This window comes from Oryctolagus cuniculus, chromosome 4 (assembly GCF_964237555.1).
Source record: "Oryctolagus cuniculus chromosome 4, mOryCun1.1, whole genome shotgun sequence".
NCBI classification, from domain to species: Eukaryota; Metazoa; Chordata; class Mammalia; order Lagomorpha; family Leporidae; genus Oryctolagus; species Oryctolagus cuniculus.
The window spans coordinates 85,437,914-85,453,970 of record NC_091435.1 but is presented as its reverse complement, the minus strand read 5'-3'; the positions used below and the strand labels follow the sequence as shown (position 1 = coordinate 85,453,970).

The window sequence follows — 16,057 nt, the reverse complement described above, 5'->3', positions numbered from 1 at the left end:
ACTCGAGCAGTGATGATTTTTTTTTTCCACTGCACCAGGCATGCCCCACTAGTAGACTAAGAAATCAGTTTCGTGAGCAGCAGCAGCACTTCTGCTAACGTGAACAGAATAGCAAGTATCTGAGTGCACTACGTGTGTCCTACGGGGCAGCACCGCCCCATGGAACTGCACTTTAGTCTTCCATACGTGTGTGACATGCCATTGGTACCTGCGCTGTCAATCATGACCCAAAAAGATAGGGATAGAGACTCTGCAGCCCCTCGCCTTCAGCCCCGCTCTAGAGAGCACCTTTTGTACTTAGGATGGGAAACCCAATGACCAGGATGAAGTCACCCCACACCTGTGACAGGGGTTAGTGCAGGAAACCACGCCTGAGGCTCGTGCTCCTGACCCTCGGGCCCTTGTTTCTAAACCTTGGAAGAGTTCCCTGCACTTCACCCCCCGCTACTTGGGGCCGCTCTCCCACCTCTGCAGCCCTGGAGGCCCCACGGCCCCTGACAACTACCCCAGAACAGTCCAGCGTCTCACTGCCATCTTCCTGTCTCTCTGTGTCCAGTGTCCCATTTCCCCTGCCCCCTTTTGGCAGGTAACAGTCCCTCTGGCCTCCTTCAAGGGCTCCATCTGATCCATCAGCTTGTGGACTGTCCCAGCCTCTCCTACTGCAAGCCCTGCGCCCTGAAGGACCTGCCTGAAGCAGCTGCTATGGGCTTCCCAATCGCACACAGTTAAAGACTCTAACTAGAGCTTTCTTTCTGGTCCCACGAAATTAAGACCTACACGTAGGCTAACCAGGTCGTGGAGACTGGAGTGTGCCTTTGGCAGCAGCAGAACTGGGCCAAGCTTCAGGGCTGTTTCTTTTAGTAGCTGTGGACTTTGAGCAAATTGCTTAACAAAGAAGTTAATCAAGTTTCCACTGTAAAATTAATATAATTTTAATTTTCACCACAAGGCACTTGTTGATGTGTATTTTTTTAAAACGATGGAGTAAAGTTTCTGCGATGAATCCTCATTGACCATCTTGTGGGTGGACTTCCAAAAACAACAACAACAACAAAGTCCTATACTTTCACTGCATTTAGAAATCTATATTACCTGGGGGAAATAAACGAAGTACAGACTTTCTAGAAAACATGTGCGGTCTAATGAATCAGGCCATTCCTGACACCTGGGAGTTATGAACAGAAAGGAAGGCAGGGGCGCACCTGATGGCAGAACTCGTTCGAGAAAAAGCCAGAGCTGCTGTGTGGCCGCTGCCGGGTGGCCTTCCGGTGCCCTCCCCGTGGGGCAGGGCTAAGTGATGACGCTTCTCCCAGGGTGCTGACCACCTCTTGCCTTTTCTGCTAAAATAAGCAAAGCTGCCTATCAGGAGCTGGAATCAGAAGCAGAGGCAGGACTTGAACCAGGCATTCCGACATGGGATGCAGGCATCCTAAGCATCAGCTTGCTTGTGGCACCAAACGTCCGCCCCTGGGAGCTTATCCTGGTATCTTAAAGGGGCTGATCAGCAAAGCCTTATAGAGTTGGTGAGAACTTTCTCTTAGACAATAAGGCTCCCAACACCAAAATATCAAGACACACACACACACACACACACACACCCTAAGACAACCAGAACCCCAAATAGAATCGACCTCTCATACAGTCAACCTTGTGCAGTTACAAGGGGGGAAGTAAGCAAGGGAAGGGATAGTTGGGGGGGGGGGGTGCAGGGTGTGCTTAATGTTTTTAGTGAAAATCTGAGACTTGATACTAATACCACCTACGAGCATTCATACGGCTGCCGGAGAAACGTAAGCTACTCATTTAAAGATGGAAAATTGAGACCCAGGGGGAAGAGAGACTCTCCTCAGATTTGGAAAACATGCAGATTTCTTCGTAACCGTCAAATACTTCACTTGCGGAATTGCTGTAGAAGTGTTTGATTTAGCTGTTTCCACACCTGCTTGCCGTGGTCTGCTCTGTTAACCTACCTACCTCCCCTTTCATCAGAGACCCTGCCACAGGGCGTGCCTGCCTCTTTCCCAGGTATGCCTTCCCAATTCTAAATTAACAGGATCCTAGCACATAAAGGACTTTGGTCAGGAGGACTGGGGTTCAAGTGTTTTTTTGTTTCATGCAGGGATTCGCTTTCTCTCACTTGATTGAACCCTGGATAAAAGGAAGCGAACAGGCATTCCTGGGTGAGGCTACATGCACAGGGCCGGCTGAACCACAAAACCCTTGCGGGCCTGAGTCCCTGCTCTGAGTCACGGTCTGGAGTGAAGGGATTTCCTGCGCTGGGTCCTTGGGGACCACCGCAGCAACACCCCTGCAGAGGTTCATGATACACTGGTACCGCGTCCTACACGAATCAGCAAGCTGTGGCCCGCGGGACATTCGCAGTTGTAACAGACACCACGTGTCCCCCAAAGCCAAAGTAGCCACCAGCTGACCTGGTGTCGAGAGTCCCCTCTTCCTGGATGGGTGCTACCTGTTCTGTTCTCCCAACCACTCGTGGCTGACAAGCAGTATTCATTGGATGGGCACACCGACTTCAAGATGAATGAGTGTTGGAGACTCCTTCTGGCAACCCCCCTGCACAGAATACTCGCCTACTGCATTTGAGGGGAGAAGGGCAGGGCACCTTGGGGACAGGAGCTGGAAAAGCAACCAAACACAGGAAGTGAGCAAAAGCAGAGAAAACTCTATCAGGTTCCTGATGCTTGTACACTGCCCCCCTTGTATCTGCAGCTCTGCGTTCTATGGCTTCAGTTACCTGCAGCCAACCGGGGTCTGAAAACATGACATAGAGAAATCCAGAAATAAAACATTCGTTAAGTTTTCAGGACCTTTTATTAGAGCAACCAATGGTGACAATTCCCTTGTCTCCTTAGTTACAGTTGTTCATTTCTTTCTGTGCCTAATTTATAAAGTGAACTTGATCGTGACCGTGCATGTGCAGGGAAGAGGGCTCAGCACCAATCACCATTTCTGTCATCCACTGTGGGTCTTGGAATGCAGCCCTTCAGAGACCAGGGGACCACCGCACCATGGTGTGTTGGAGCCACTGCACCACATGTGTCGGAGCCAGCTTCATTGTGTGCGTCCTCTCTCACCTTTGTGTTCCTTGGTACTCTGATATCAGCCATGATAAGGGTATTGCCACAACGAAAATCAGCAAAAAAATGACACATTAGAGCTTCCCTGCCCCCGCCCCCAGTCGATTCCCAGCCCAGGGCAGCGAATGTGTACTCAATTTCACACAAGCACCACCATGCCAAACCTCATGGAGGTTGCTGGGGACAGTGCCCCGAGTGTCACTGCTGACAGCTCGCGCGGGAATGACCTGAAGCTGAAGGAGCTGCCACACTCCAGGCTGCTCCCTGGGCCAGTTCCTCCCATTCAGCAAGTGCGCAGTATCTGGGATGCAGAGGCAAGATCCAGCTCGTCAGACGCCAGCTGCAGGGCTCCCTCCCCTTGGGTGCTGCTGAAGCTCTGGCTGCAATTGCATAAAAGAGACAGAGAGAGAGGCCAGCATTGGGGTGCAGCTGGTTAAACCACCTCCTGCGATGCCAGCATCCCATACCACAGCTGGGTTTGAGTCTCATCTGCTCCACTTCCCATGTAGCTCCCTGCTAATGCACCTGCAAAAGGTGATGACCCAAGTACTTGGGCCCCTGCACCCATGTGGGAGACCAGGAGGGACTTCCAGGCTCCTGGTTTTGGCCTGGTCCAGCCCTAGCTATTCAGGAAGTGAACCAGTAGATGAAAGATCTCTTTGTCTCTGCCTCTCTTTCAAATAAATAACATTTAAAAAGAGACAGATAGAAAGAGATATATCATTTGCTCACCACCAACTACCCCCTTCATCTCCTGGCTTGATTGATCTGTTTGGATCATTTTTATTTGCTTGAGAGTTTTCCCACAGTACTGTTGGAACACCTGGGTAGTATTTTCATCACCTGACCAGCAAGCGGTACTTTGCTGGCTCTGGCTCTAGACTTTGGTCCACACCATTGCCCTGTCTTCCAGTGCCTGTTGCTGTGGATGAAAAGTATGACACCTGGGGCCGCACGATGGCATAGTGGCTTAAGCCTTCACCTGTGGCGCCAACATCCCATATGGTTGTCAGTTTGGGTCCCGGCTGCTCTATTCCCTATCCAGCTCCCTGCTGATGGACCCCTGCACCGGCATGGGAGACCCAGAGGAAGCTCCTGGCTCCTGGTTTCAGATTGGCTCAGCTCCAACCTTTGCGGCCATTTGCGGAGTGAACCAGTAGATGGAAGACCTCTTTCCCTCTCTCTCTCTCTCTCTCTCTCTCTCTCTCTCTCTCTGGAATTCTGCCTCTCAAATAAATAAAATATCTCTTTAAAATAATAAAGGAAGAAGTGACACCAACTCTTCCCTTTTGCTCTGTAATTCCTGTCTTCCTCTGTGTACAAGGCTGTGAGAGGATCTCTTTACACCTGCTGGCCAAGAATTTCATCTGGTTGGGTTTATGGATGTGGTTATCAGTCCTAGGAATCCATGAGTTCGTTTCAAACCTCAGACCCAGGTCATTTTCATCCAATGAAATTATCTTCTGTTGTTCGTTTAATTCTTCCCTCTTGGGACAGGCACCGTGGCACAGTGGGGAGTGCCCCTTCCACCTCTCCTCACCCCAGCATCCTGGGACCAGGGAGACCCGCTCATGAATGCAGAGGTAGCTGCTTCCTATGGCTCCATGAAGGAGCCATGCCCAGGGCCCACCCCCGTCACAGCCTCATCCTCATGGCTTAGCAGCCACTGGCTCCCAGGGGAGGAAGTCCGGCCCAGCACGCATCACCAGATCTCCCCCACAGTCCAGTGCCCTTGCTCCTCCTGCCTCCATGTGCGTCATTCCCAGAGGTGACCTCATGAGGAGAAGCACCAGGCTGGGCCAGGCGCCAGGGCAGCATGCTTTGAAAGTCTCTGTCCCACCCTTAACCTTTTAACACAGCATGGGACACCTTGATCTGCTGTCCCTGGCAACTACGTTTACCTCTGAAATGATTTCACTCTTTCTTCTCTGCTAATTTCTTTAGCAAATTCCTTCAGCGTTGTGTGCATTAAATCAATGTCTTCACATAATTGGATTTACTTTACGGTTGTGTTCATTGGGGGAGACGGCTGGGTGAAAAAGGCAGACGTGTGTGTGTGCGTGTGCGTGTGCGTGTGTGTGTGTGAGAACCTATGTAATGTATGTATATGTCTGTATCTCCCACACCCCCAGGTTTACTAAAAGAGCTTGCACAAATAAGCCCCAAACTTTCCTCTATCGATGATCAATTTACAAAGAATTTTATTGTCTTTCTTTTCTTATCTAAGTTGCCTAATAGTTCTTGCTTATGAAAGGTAAAATAATTCTTCCATTCAGTTGCTCCCCCAGCCATGTGCACAATGGAATGTTGCTTGGCTCCCACACGTCTTTCCAGGGGGTGGCAAATGGATCTTGGCATCTGTCTCACTCTCTGTCAAATGGCAGCCCATATGGAGGACTCCACACTCTCAGTGGACTCTCCTGGCCGTCAGGAACCCGCAGAGGCTCAGGACAAACGTACATGGAAGTTGTGTGCCGGAGTCACCCAGGACAGCCCCTCCTAGGATGGCCCCTGGCCCAGAATTGGGTTCAGAAGACGAGCCACCCCGAGTTCCCAGGTCTCCCCATCTGGGTACCAGCCCCAAGGGGCTGAGTGATCACTCACAGTAGAACTGCTCCCTGATTACACTGACCTGCCAGCACCCAGCACGTCACCCGGCGCTTGGCAGCCCCTCAGGAAACAGCACCTGAAAAGTGACTGCACAAGCTGTCAGCACACTTGGTGACTCGGTAACATCCGTGGCTTGCTTTGGGGTCATCTTCGGACCTGCAATTCTAGCTAAGTGAGGGGCCAAACTATGACTTATGTAAGAAACTTTCAGCTCAACGGGGGGGGGCAGGTCCCACTTTGATTTGTTTGGGACGATGTCCGCTCTTGGTTTATGCTGGCGGCTCCTTGCAAAGCGCTGAGTTCCCTGGCAGTGGGCGTGACCTGGAAGGAGCTGGCTGTGTCCTGAAGGGGTGATGGAGGAGGGTTTGGTGCTGTCCCTGAAGAGAGGCCGGATCTGCTATGAGAACCCTTCTAGCAAATGCAATTCTTGCTTGGAAAGTCGGGTGCTAATTTCTTTCTATTTTCCAAAAATATTGTACCCTGAAGTTGTTACATGCCTACTAAAACTGCTTTGAAGCCACCAAGAATGATTCAGGGGGAAGTTCAGCTGTGTCCCTGTAGCCACCAGGAGAACGGCAGGCAGCACCCAGGGGAACCTTCGACCACGCCAGCATCAGAGAGGGAGAGTGAGGGGACTGCAGCCCTGGTCTGCTTCACAAGCACCCAAAAGACTCAGTGCCCAGACGACACGGATGGGAGCTGTTTCAAGTACTGAGGGCAGATGCTGCAGGGGCTCCAGGCCTTCCACAATGCTGTGACACCAGTGACGTGGCACGGAGCAGAATCTGTGGGCGTCTGCATGTGGTTGTTGGCCTTGGGCAGGGCCCAGAGTGGGGCCTGGGCCACCCGAGCAGCGGGGCAGTGCTTGGGAGGCTCAGAGCAGCAGCTACTTAACAACGGGTCGTGGAGGCTGTCACGGGTTGAGGCGGCTGAGTGGCCGCCCGAGCGCACGCCAGCTAGATAGGAGCCCTGCCAGAAAACCACGTCTGCGCAGGGCTGACCCTCTGGCAGAGGCTGCAACCCCACTCTGCAAGCCACAGTTTATGGAGTTCTTTTATTAGTCTCTCATGTAACCCATAGCCACATCATAAAATTAAACACCCCATTCTGTACATCAAGTCCACGGACTCCGGGAGCCCTGATTAGCACTAGGCTTTCCCCTCTGGGGGTTGTATTACGGTAACATTGTAACTGACAGAGAAGGAATTTTCGCTGGGAGCAGCCAGCTCACTCAGACCCCCTCAGCTGATGCCCGAGCCACAGCCTCTCCCGGGCACGCCCCCGTATCTCTGAAAGCCCGTGGCCAGCTGCCCATCAAGCATCTTTCATTCCTGCCCTTCCCCATCCCTCGGTGAGCCCCACCCCCACCTCGAAGCCCCGTTGGCTGCTCATGTGCTTGCCTGGAGTCACTGGTCAGGGTAGCCCCAACTCACCTCTGAGAATAAATTTAGCCTGTGGGTGATGTCCCAGAAGGAGAGGTTATCTTTAGCCCTGGCAGAGGTTGGGCGTCAGCCGGGGCCTCGAGGTGGACAGCAGAGGGTGGTGGGGAAGCAGCATTCCAAAGCCCACGCTGGTGACCCTCAGGTGCTGTGCTGAGGTGGCCAGGCCCGAGAAAGTTCCAAGACAGGAGGCTCTTCAGGGCACACCTCGGAGTCATGTTCTGTTTCATTCCATCCCATGAACTCAGAACAATTTTAATAGCAGAAAATAACGCTCCATTGCGGGCAGGCTGTATAAAACCACAAGCACACATGTTCTTAAAGAAAAAGCCACAAACTCAGCATGATCGGTGGTTTCCAAGCCGTTTCCACTCAGATCTGTTTACTGCTTGTTCGTTAGTTTTGTTGCCTGCAGGTGCTAAAGCTTTAAGACTTAAGGAAAATATATGGAAAAAATTTCACTGCATGAATTAACCGGAAGACCATTGCTATTCTGTTTTAAAGGTGGGGTGCCTCAGGAATGTCGAGGGCTGAACTTGAAAAGCACTAGGGTTTCTGTTTCAGAAAGGACTGTGAGGGGCTGGCGCTGTGGTGTAGCTGGTAAAGCTGCCGCCGGCAGTGCCAGCATCCCATATGGGTGCTGGTTCGAGTCCTGGTTGTTCCACTTCTAATCCAGTTCCCTGCTAACGGCCTGAGAAAGCAGCGGAGGATGGCCCAAATGCTTGGGCCCCTACATGCACATAGGAGACCGGAAGAAGCTCCAAGGCTCCTGGCTTCAGATCAGCACAGCTCTGGTCATTTCAGTCATTTGGGGAGTGAACCAGTGGAGGGAAGACCTGTCTCTCTCTCTCTTCGCCTCTGCCTCTCTATAACTCTGCCTTTCAAATAAATAATAAATACAAATTTTTAAACAAAGAACATACTGCGAACTTTCTCTTAGGGAGAGTGATTGAGGTCTCCTTGTTAAGCTCTCCATACGAGGAATCCACCATTTTCACTCGCTCACACCTCTCCTGCTACATTTCACACCCAGCACCTCTCATTAGGCCTTCCTTATAGATGGATGAATCAGAATCCTTTGTCAAATGCACCATGTGCTTGCTGGTTACCTTTTGGGGAAGCCAGGTCCTGATCTGAAGTGGAGCTGGGGTGAGACGCGTCTGAGCTTGTCTGACAGCTGCAGGAGAGGGGGGTGGTCTCCTGCCAAGAGGCCAGGCTTCACCCGGTGAGAAGGTTCACGGGAGGACGGGAGTATCCCCCTTGGACCGCATGCTTGGCACTCACATCAAGTCCCGGCAAGAGCTGCAGCATCACAAGGAAAACTGCAAAGACCATCGTGTTGGCATCTAAGACCTGCTCCTGGGACATCACACGGAGGGGAGGGCAGAGCGCCTGTCTTCTTCCAGACTTCCCAGAGCTTTCGCTGCACAGCTCCCGGGGGTGCCCAGTGGTCACTGGAGGGCCAGCCAGAGCAGGTCTCCGGGACTCCAGGGACGACACAGAGGCTGTCCTTGGCTATGGCCATGGCCCTGGGGACAGCGCCGTGAGAAGGTCACGCACATTCACTTGGTGAGTCTGCTGTGGGCTGCAGTGACATTCAGTCCCCCCTCCCCTTTGTCTTCTCTGTAGCGAGCATCCATCCTCTGCATCTTACTCAGCGAGCCGTCACCGTATTCCTCTCCGTGACTCTCCCTCCTAGCAGTGCACAGCAGAGCAGACAACAAATAGGATGCATGGAAACACACGAGAGAAGCCACACAACGAATAGCCTGCTGGCCTCCTGCACTCCCACTCCTTATGACTCATGCTGATGGCACATGGGTACTTGTTAACATGGCCTAACATTACCTTTTCCCACTACTCTTGGGCTGACCAGGAACCTCTAGGTAGCGTGTGAGGCATCCAGATTTCATCACTACACACTTCGCATTACTGAATGGCCCTCCAAATGTGCAAGGCTAGCTCTCCTGTTCTCAAACACAAGCGATCCTACGTTTCTTCCAAGCACCAACGTCACCAGTACCTGCCAATGCATTTCTGTCGCGTATGTACAGCGCCTCCAGGAAAAGAAATTCTTAATGACAGCTGCCCCTGCAGAACGAATTGGTAGCAGAATTTTTGCTGCAAGCCCGTTCGAATCATTTTGATTTTTTAAATCATGTTGCAAGTCTCCCTTTTCTGATCACAATGTTTCAAAAGCTAGTTCTAAACAAACAACAACAAAGAAGAAGATAAAACCCTGACCATCAAGCCTCAGCCCGACAGGTGCCTGGAGCTGATATCAGACCCAAAGGAGTCAAGTGCCCCCCAAGCCAGGGGCCCACACAGTGCCTCACTGAATTCAAGGTGGATTCTGCCATGACCTTCGTGGTTCCTGGCCCCGCAGCCCTCTCCTCCAGGGAGGGAGGTGCTAGGCCCCGCCCCAGGGCTAACCCTGCTCCAAGTGGACAGGGCTGCTAAGGGCCGGCAGCTTGGGTTGCTGTGCCTGCGCCAGCCTGGTTGCTGGGCGTGTTCTGGTCTTTGTGTTTCCTTGGCACAAGATGGCCCGGACCTCCTCCAGGAGGGACACAAATCTCCATTTATAGCCTGCTGGATTACGAAAGACTTCAGCAGCTTTGCCCCACTCGCTGGCCATTTATGCACCCATTGCAGCTACAAAGAAGAAAGAAGTGGCTCAGAAACCAAGGAGTATAGCAGTGCCCTCCAGGCGGCTCCCAGCCTGGGCAGCCAGAGGGGCCCCAGCCCCGACGAGAGCCGGGACACAGACAGGCAGGTGCCAGGGAGGAGAGGGACGGCTTGTTCTCAGTCACTGCAGGCAAATAAAGAGCAGTCCAGGACAGCTCTCCCGGGGATGAAGGCTGGTGGGATTCAGTAGCTGCACATAGAACCTCCCAGATCGACAAAGTGCTCTGTGCAGCTCAAAACACACGAAGGCTCTGCCAGGCTCTGGAGAACTGGAGGTGAGAGAAGCACCCAGCACAGATGAAAAGGCTCAGCTGTGTGCGCACGGCCGCCTTCTCACCAGTTTCTCTGGCAAACACCTGCCCGTCTCGCCTCCCCTGGGAAGTCCGCCCTCGCTTCCTGGCCATTGCACTCTCACTAGCGCCTGTTCTGCTGGCACCCTGGGAGGTGAGGTAAACAGGCTCAGCTGCCTTTCTAACCTCAACTCCTGGCTTAGCCATGGCCTCTGAGTCACCTCAAACAAGTCAATCACCCTCTCTGGGCTCAGGAAATTGGCAGAATAATGGTACCACCCTGTAAGGTCACTGTGAGGACCAAACAAGTGACTGTCCCTAGAGCAGGTGCCTGCTCGTATCACCAATCACCAGCCAACCACCCTGGGCCGCCCTTTGTGACCTGGGCAGGAGGCCTGGGCTGCTCCTCTCTCCATCTCTCTGCGGTTCAATCACCCTCTTCCAAAGGAGCCACCTGAGGCCGGAGCAGGGGATAAGGGAGGAGGAACGCAGGAGATCAAGCCACGCCCTCAGCACCCCAGGTTCCAGCCCTACCCTGGGACTGTGTGTTTCCCCGGGCCTGGCCTTTTTCTTGCTTTCCCACTCGCTGGGGTGTGGCGGGGCTTCTGCCCTGCCGCCCGCACACTCGGGGCCGGCTCTGCCCTGCCCTGCCCTGCCCTGCCCTGCCCTGCCCTGCCCTGCCCTGCCCTGCCCTGCCCTGCCCGGCCTTGCCCTGCCCTGCCCTGGCCTGTCCGGGCCCGGGCCGGGCCGGGCCTCCCACGCGGCAGCGGCCGGCCAGCGCGGGCGGGGCAGGAAGCCGAGCGGCGCTCGCTGGGGCACCCGCGATCCTTAACTGCAGCGTCCAAAGCCCTGGCTGATCCTAATCAGTGTGGGAAAGCAGCGCGGGGCCCAGCCCGCCGGCCGGAGACGCCGCCTCCTTTCATAAACGTTATCGCCGCCGTGCACGGCGCTGATAAAGGCCCATAAATCAACGAGCAGCCCCGAGTGTGGCCGCGGGGCTGCGGGCCCGCGCCCTGCCTGGCGCTGCAGCCGGGGGCGGTGAATCACGCGCCAGGCTGACAGCCGCTCCCGGCCGCCGCCTCCCCCTCCCCGCTGCAGCCTGACGCCAGAAATAACAGCGCGTTCTGCCCTACCCAGAGCCCCTCGCCGCGGGTTGTTTCATGCCTGCGCTCAAAAAGCCCCGGAGTTTCCCTTCCCGGCTGGCGTGGAGTTAGGACTGCTGGGTTCGGGGTTACCCTCCTGCCGCCGGGCGAGCTCCTGGAGCTTCCCCGAGGCCTGGACTGGGCCAGAGCGTGTGGCTCCAGGAAACCAGGTCCCCTACTCAGGGGCTGGAGCTGGGAAGGCTGGGGTCTGGGAGCTATGGCCAGGAGAGGTCCCACCAAGGCAGCCTTGGACTTGTCTGAATGGATAGTTGAGTGATGCACGCCCCCCCTCCCCCACACATCACCACCTCCTGCACACCCCCTGCAAGAGAAGCAAGGGACCATGTCCGCCCTAGTTGTAAGGAAGGGAAAGCCCTTTCCCCATAGGCAAGAATGTGTTCACGATCCTTGGAGGTTACTCAGCAGAGCTCATTATCTGCATCCCTTAGCTCTTAAGAATTTTTTTTTTTTTTTAAATTGACTTATTGGGGCCTGGGCTGGAGGAAAGGGGATAAAGCCGCTGCCTGCAGCACCAGCATCCCATGTGGGCGCAGGCTGGAGTCCCAGCTGCCCCACTTCCTATCCAGCTCCCTGCTAATGCACCTGGGAAAGCTGCAGAAGACGGCTCAAGTCCTCAGCTCCCTGCATCCATGTGGGAGACTCGAAGGAAGCTCCTGGTTCCTGGGCTCCATCTGGCCCAGTCATGTTGTTTGCAGCCATCTGGGGAGTGAATCAGCAGATAGAGGATCGATCTCTCTCTCTCTCTCTCTCTCTCTCTCTCTCTCCGCCCTCCTTCTCTGTAGCTCTTTCAAATAAATAAAAATATTAAAAATAATGTATTTAAAAGTTACAGAGAGAGAAAGAGAAAGATTTCTCATCTGCTGGTTCACTCCCCAGATGGCCAAGGCTGGGCCAAGAAGCAGCCAGGAGTCAGGAACTTCATGCAGGTTGCGCACATGGGTGCAGAGGCCCAAGGACTTGGACCATCTGCTGCTGCTCTCCAGTTGGCAGGGAGCTGGATGGGAAGTGGAGCAGCCAGGACTTGAACCAGTGCCCATATGGGATGCCAATGTTGCAGGTGGCAACTTACACACTGGGCCCCAGCTCTTGAAATTTTGACTCCTGGAACTGGTGTTGACCATTTGGAGACTAAGTTTGAGAACAGCACCACGGACATGAAGCAATCTGGAACCACAGGTGTGTGGAGGCACCAGGGTACCCCAGCTCAGTCCCAAGGCCCAGTCCCTTGGGCGGCTCTGCTGCCGGCAGCTGCTGCCTCCCTCTGCGCAACAGCTTTTCCACCTATCTATTGGTCTCTAGAGGGATTCTCCCCTACCCAGTAGAAAATACTGTCCCTCTTATAAATCATTCCCTGTCTGTGTCTTGGCCTCCTGGAGGACATGCAGATGTGGACAGTTCCCAGACGGAGCCCTGGCTAGTGGGATAGACACCAGACTCTGCTCCTCCTGGAGGCTCCAGAGGTTCAAGGCCTGCCCATGAGCCTGAGCAGCACAAAGATTTAAGAGTAAAATCCCATAAACACTACCAGCATCTGCTCAGGGCTTGTCTCGCCCAGGTCCTCGCTCCACTGTAGCATGGAGGGGGGACCTGCTGGCCGAAAGCCTCTACTGGGGAACAACCCAAGCCCCCTGCGGTAGGAAGCAGGGCTGGGAGGGCAGGAGCCCCTGCAGGTCTCTCTGCAGGCAGCAGACCTGAGGGCCCTGGCGGGGTGCTCTCTGGCTGAACCCGCCTGGGCGGAGAGCTGGGAGCTGGCCATGGCCCGGGGGAGGAGCGCCTGTGAAGCCAACGTGCACAAAGGCCTGGTCTTCTAGAACCCATTTCTGACACCACCGCATGTCCCCGGGGAACAGAAAGGCTGCACTTCCTGCTCCCTGGACAGAAGGCCACTCAGTCTTGTCCCCTTCGTTTGCATAATGTCAAGAAAAATGAGTCGAACTGAATTGTCATTTGTTAAGAAGTTTTGGCATGAAGTTCCTGATTGAGATTGAAGTTGGTTTCTCAAAAAGGAAGGAACGCCAGCCCAGTCGCTGACTTATTACTGTGTGAACATGATCAACTCATTGGGTCTCAGTGCTCCATCAGGAATCCTGACGATTTTTCATATTTCTTTCCACTGTCTCACACGGAAACTCTAATGTGTGGTCTCATGATGAGGAGAAGGGAGATTTTCGACTTCCTAGAATAGAGATAGGTAAGGGAAACGTCTACATGTAACTGCTCCAAAGTCATTCTTTTTTTTTTTTTTTTTTTAAGATTTATTTATTTATTTGAAAGTCAGAGTTACACAGAGAGAGAAGAGGCAGAGGGAGAGAGAGAGAGGCCTCCATAGCAGAGAGCTGGATCGGAAGAGGAGCAGCCGGGACCAGAACCGGCATGCATATGGGATGCCGGCACTGCAGGCCAGGGCTTTAACCCACTGCGCCACAGTGCCGGCCCCCCAAAGTCATTCTTGCTTCCAGTTTTGTCTGCTGTTTGAGAAATCAGCATCCAAGGGGAAGAAAAGAGAAAACCCATCAAAAAGGGGGAGCATGGTGGTGCAGCACGTTAAGCCACCTCCTGCAGCACCGACATCCCATACAGGAACACCTGTTTGAGACCTGGCTGCTCCACTTCCCAGCCAACTCCCTGCTAATGCATCTGGGAAGGCAACAGGAGATGACCTAAGTGCTTGGGTCCCTGCCACCCATGTGAGAAACCCAGATGAGGTTCCAGGTTCCTGGCTTTGGCCTGGCCCAGCCATAGCTGTTGTGGCCATTTGATGAATGAATAAGTGAATGGAAATTCTCTCTCTCTCTCTCTCTCTCTCTCTCTCTCTCTCTTTCCCCTTTTCCCCCTCTTTCTCCCTCTGTCACTTTGCCTTTCAAATAAATAAAACACACTTTAAAAAGATTTTTAAAGATAAAGTGTATGATGTAGGAGCTAAGACACCCATCTCCCCTACCAGAGTGCTGGGTTCAAGTCCCAGCTCAACTCCTGAGTCCCACCTTCCTGCTAAAGTCACACCCCAGGAGGCAGCAGGTGATGGCTCAGAAAGTTGGGCCTCTGCCACCCATGGGGGAGACTTGATTGCATTCCTAGCTCCCAACCTCAGCTCAGCCCCAGATGATGGTGCATTTGGGGAGTAAACCAGTAGGTGGAAGCTCACTCTTTCTCTCTCCCTCTCTCTCCCAAATAAATAAATACTTTTTCAAAAACGATTTATTTATTTGTAATTCAGAGTTGCAGAGAGAAGGAAAGACAGAGAGAGAAAGATTTTCCAGCCACTGGTTCACTCCCAAAATGGCCGCAATGGCCAGGGCTGAGCCAGGCCAAAGCCAGGAGCCAGGAGCTTCATCCAAGTCTCCCACATGGTTGCAGGGGCCCAAGCACTTGGGCCATCTTCTGCTGATTTCCTAGGAGCATTAGCAGGGAGCTGGACTGGAAGTGGAGCAGCTGGGACTCGAACCTGAGTTCATATGGGATGCCGACATCGCAGGCGGAGGCTTTACCTGTTGCACCACAATGCCAAGCTTGAACATCAAGATTAAGCTAACTTGCCCTGGTGTGTTGGCTCTGAACCTCTCCTAACTTCATAGAACCGATGGAAATCACAGCCCTCTGTATGGACGTGGAAGTACAGCAGTGTCTTTGCAGGTCTTTCCCCAGGCCTGCAGACTCCTGAAGCCCCACCTAACAGCCTGATTTAGAATCTCTGCTCTGGAGTGCAATAAACGCAGAGCCTCTGTCTCCTAAGCTGCAGGGAGGAAATGCCACTCACACACACCCCCTCGCCCGCCCCCACCAGCCTCACGGAGGAGGCAGAGGAGAGCCGAGCTAGGAAGACATGCTGGTTCTCTGCCTGGCAGACACGGAATACTGATGCAGTCCCCCAACATCCTCTGCCGCCGTTTTTCCCTGTTCTGCTTCGTAGAATGTAGATTTCTTTACAACACAGAGCAGCCCTGTCTGAGAAATCCCCGAAGCAAGCCCTTCTGGTAAGCCAGCGCTGTACATTTTCATACTTGCCTGCTAGAGACGTAATGAGTCCCCACGGAGGCCGAAGGGAAGGCTGGAGGCAGCTCTGCTGGCTCTCGAAGGGTAATAATTGCCAGGGCAGGAATGCACCAAATGATACCCTTGTGGCTTGCAAAGTCAATGTAGCTTTCCTAAGAGTCCTCCTGCTTGCAGACTTGATTGTAATAGTGCAGAAACGAACTGCCTGGAACAAAACCTAGGTTATGATGAAGTTATCAGCTAATGCATTAAATAGAGTCTAAGGCAGAAACTGCGATTTCTAAATCACCAATACAACAAAGGGACTGACTTGACTTCATGCTCCTGCGTCTCCCTGGATTGGCAGGTCCTTTGGAAATCAGATATCAGCTTTGGTTCCTGGTCCCTGAACACCCTTGTGGAGTGGACACAGAACTCTCGCGTGATTACCCACAGTGGAGGGACACTGCAGGGCCTGCAGTCCATTGTGGTCACTAGATGTGCAGAAGCTGAACCATTCACTGTCTAAGGCCTCTTCTGCCCACCTCGGCTCCAGGGCCAAGCCCTCGGCCCTGACTCAGAGCCTCCTCAAACAGAGGAGGGAGCAAAGCACTCCTCCCGTGGCTGCTTTGAACTGAACTGTGCTTGCAGCACCTCGTGGAGGTTAACTCTGGAGAACACAGTTCCAACAAGCAGCTTTTCTGGACACGAAGCTATCACGCCATGCTTTCCTTACAAGATGGGGAGTGAGAAAGATGTCAGGAGGGGCTGTGGTAGGATCAAGAATAGCATAGGGTCTG

The 16,057-nt window shown here is 53.4% G+C and overlaps 1 long non-coding RNA gene across 1 annotated transcript; it reads right to left on the bottom strand.

Moving 5' to 3' along the window:
* Window positions 1–2,813: 2,813 nt before the first annotated feature.
* Window positions 2,814–9,571, bottom strand: LOC138849490 (uncharacterized). Its single transcript, XR_011388361.1, has 3 exons — window positions 7,142–9,571; window positions 3,326–3,478; window positions 2,814–3,114 (listed from the first exon to the last, which is right to left on the bottom strand). It is a non-coding gene; the product is annotated as an uncharacterized lncRNA (long non-coding RNA).
* Window positions 9,572–16,057: the final 6,486 nt, after the last annotated feature.